This window comes from Vicugna pacos, chromosome 14, assembly GCF_048564905.1.
Source record: "Vicugna pacos chromosome 14, VicPac4, whole genome shotgun sequence".
Taxonomy (NCBI): Eukaryota; Metazoa; Chordata; class Mammalia; order Artiodactyla; family Camelidae; genus Vicugna; species Vicugna pacos.
In genome coordinates, this window is record NC_133000.1 from 36,105,153 (window position 1) to 36,108,897 (window position 3,745).

Consider the following 3,745-nt stretch of genomic DNA (forward strand, 5'->3'; position numbering starts at 1 on the left):
GTTTTAGTTAAAATATTCTACCTGGGATAAAGTAATCAGTGCCCATAAATGAACAAATAGAAGTTTTTATTTCTATGCAACATGGGAGCAGATTTCATATATTTATATATAATGTATATGTGTGTGTGTTTTAATCTGTCTTTCAGTTATTTTATAGTTTTTCAGTAATGTTCTAACTTTAGAATTCTTCTAAAAAGATCACCACCATGTCTAGTGCAGCTTGTACTGTTTATCCTGTCTTATGCATGGGATTCCACTGTCCCCTCAGTGAAAAATTTCCTCTCTTACTGAGTTAGTAGCAGAGTCAAAGGAACTGTGATTTCTAGGCCTTTGCTCTCCATGTATTTGAAGTTGACTGTCAATCATGATTTTCCCTTTCTTGGGTTTTCATTGTTCAATTAGAATTTATGAAAATCACTATTAGTAAGTTGCACCAGTCTCTCTAGAAACTTGATGTTTTCGTGCTTTTCGGTTTTCCCATTATGTAAAATGTAAATGCACTCTTGTTTTTAAGCAGTCCTTTTTCACTAGGTATTTGTTTACTTTTTATAGTTAAATATTTTTTCCAGTGAATGAATCGGTGTGCATGTTTTGAAAGATACTTAACTTTTTATTTTCCTTATTGTAAAAGTTATATTCATTGTAGAGAATTTAGAAAATAAGGATAAACACAATAAATGTTTAAAATGATCTGTAATCTCACCTGGAGATACAGTTGTAAGATTTGAAAGTGAGAATTACAAGTCCTCTCACTTTGTTCTTTGTTTTAGTTATTGAAACCCTCGAATTTCCATATGAATTGTGGTAGCAGTTAGTTTCTGCAAAGAAGACAGCTGGGATTTTGATCAAGACCACGTTGAATATATGGATCACTATGTGGAGCACTGACATTCCAAGAGCATTGTCTTCTGATCTAGGAACATGTGTTTTGTGTCTGTACAGGTATTTAGGTCTTCTTTAATTTTTTTTCAACAATGATTTGAGTTTAGAGTATTACTTTACTTCCCCCTTTTTTTTTCACCTTTTTACTGAGGACAAGTGTGCAAGGTACCAGGATCAGAAGTTACTTGTGTTTGAGCCCCGCCCCTTGCTGCCACCATGGTCGCTGCATTCTTGCTTCACCTCCTCTACAATCTTGCACAAAATAGGACCTCAGTAACTCTCTCTTGAATCAATGGTTATATAATTGTTGGATTGATGCTTGAGAGCCCTTATGATGATGTCCTTTATCCAGCTTTTGCCCACTTTTTCGTAACTATGCCCTTCTCTTCCTTTCCTCCAGCCTGGGTTTCAGCCTGCCTGTGGCATTGATTTTTCCTGTCTGTAGGCTCTTCCTTTCACTGGTTCATGATAATGTTACATGTGGGCTGTGGAAACTTGCTAGATGTCAAGAAAGAGTAAATCCATTGCATGCTACTATTTTTAGAGTGTGGTATTCTTTTATCAATTGAAATTAAATCAGGCTGACCCCTGAGCTCTCCCGTGAGCTCTTTTCACCTTCCTACAGATGATACTGCTCTGGTTGCTGCATGTGCCATTCTACCCAGCCTTGGTTTTGGAATTGAGTAAGTCACCATCAGTGGAGCCCTCTCTTTAAAAGATAAAGAGAACATTTGCTCCTTCCCCCTGGTTGGGGACTTGGATGAGATGAGGTACCAGATAAAGAATGGAGCCCCACCTCATTCTGACCCCTGCTTTTTCCCTCCCTTTCTCCAAGGGAAAAGAGTACACTTCAATAGTATAAAGATTAATTGTGAGCTAATGAGATAGACAAAACAACTGATCACTTATTAAGTATCCTTCCACGCCAGAAACAAATGTATTAATACACACAAAAAACACACAAAGCACTGTAGTACCATGGTTACAAACGTGGGTCTGAGTTTGAATCCCGGTCTGGAATGACCAGTCCTTTGATCTGGAGAACTAGCAGGTCTACTTAGCCTCTCTTGGACTTGTTTTCTCCCCTGCAGAGATGGGGCTCACTAGGCGTCCTTCCCCCATAGATGTAAATGATGCACGTGCACAGCCCAAGCACAGCTGCTCATTCCTCATAAGTGCAAGATAGCATAGCTTTTGCTGTGATGGCTTTATGACCTCGTGTAGACTCTCGGTGCTCCAAAGGGATGTCTTGTGGTTTGGAGATGGGATTCTCAGTTCTGTAAATACCCAAGGATTGTGTTATTGGGCCTTGCTGATATGAATCAATTCTTTAAAAAGTATATATTGTAGTTTTTTTTAATCAGGTGTTCTTTTTTACTTTGTTATTTATAGTTCTACCCTCTCATCTCTTGGTGTGATTTTTCATGGAATCCAGGAAACAGTCCTAAGACACCTGCCTCTTCACATTTCTCCATGGTGGTTTTCTTCCCTGACTGCAAAGGGCTTTGCTTAAGAAATTTTCTTTGTTCCCCTTTTTTTGGAGTCTCTCTGTCTGCCCATCTCTCACCTGTCCATCTGTCCATTTATCTACTAACTTATTCTTCTGACTTGTTCCAAAAATCATTTCAGGCAGCTTCCAAAAGAACATACAAAATAAGCAGGTGAGAAAATGGGGACAATTTCAGACAATGAGGCTAGGAGGTGAGCCTGTGTGAGGGTTGCAGGCATGAGACACATGCCTCTGCTCCATGAGTTATAAGATCAACAGCAAACGTGTGCCTGAGTCTCCCAGCAGACACAGGGAAACAGGGTTTGTGGGAGATGCTCACTGGCTGTGAAATAAATAAGTGGCTTAGGAGAAGCTCAGCCTTTCCAGCTACTAAGGCTTAGAAGAATATTTTGAGTCTCTTCCAAAATCAGAGTATTTCATCTTTTCTTTTGTCAGAGTTCTATGCATAGATGATTACATTCTACAGCTGGAAATTTCTCCAAAACTCCTTCCCACGTGAGTCCCATGGCTAAGGAATGGGGTGGTTCTGCTCATTGGCGGGGGTTGGCCAGAAACAGAAAATGACAGCCTCAAAGGAGACTGGGATTTGTCAGTTATGTTTTGTCAGTACTGTAGAGTTCAAAAACTGCTTTCACACATGTTCGTTCCATCTGAGGCAGCAGCATGCTCTCTTACCAGCATCAGGAGCTCAGGGCCACGGGTTGGTGGGGGCTGACTGCACCGCCGTCAAGACAGCTGAGCTAGTAACTACAGGTGTGGTGCTTTCACGTAGTGCATTTCATGTTCTTTAATAGAAAGTTTCAACAAGGATTTAATTAACTGATTAATTTAATAAATATGATGCTTTGTTTAAAAGACAGTTATAGGCAGAATATAAGCTGTGAAGGCTTTAAAAACGGTTTCATTACTGAAATTTCAGTAGGGAAGATTCACAGTTTATCTTATTTGTGCCTCTTTTTTAAAATAGCAAAGAAACAATACAGAAAAAGCAGAACATGATTTCTGTCCTTCCTCTCGGCTTGCAGGTGCCCTCACCTCCAGTGGCATCAGTTCAGACACCAGGAATGACACTGGCCATGCTCAGAACTGCCTCAGCCCTGAAGACACATCTGACAAATAGAAGAGGGCAAGTCCCTTATGTGGGTCCTTATGGAATTGTGCTGTGTTAATCAGGATTGCCCATTTTACATTGTTTAATGGTGCTGCGGTATCACCTAGTTATTTTTTCTGTGAGGATTCATGTATTATACTCCAATGTGTGATACTATACACCTAAAAATGCTTTTTTCTTTCAGATGAAAAAGTGTATTTAATATAATAAGTTTCAAAAAAGGGGCAAAAGAGGCTATCCTG

General features: G+C 39.6%; 1 long non-coding RNA gene across 1 annotated transcript; it reads left to right on the forward strand.

The window, feature by feature from the left end:
• Window positions 1-884: 884 nt before the first annotated feature.
• Window positions 885-3,499, forward strand: LOC140685467 (uncharacterized). The gene is made up of 3 exons (XR_012058702.1): window positions 885-942; window positions 2,828-2,887; window positions 3,418-3,499. It is a non-coding gene; the product is annotated as an uncharacterized lncRNA (long non-coding RNA).
• The last annotated feature ends 246 nt before the right edge of the window (window positions 3,500-3,745 follow it).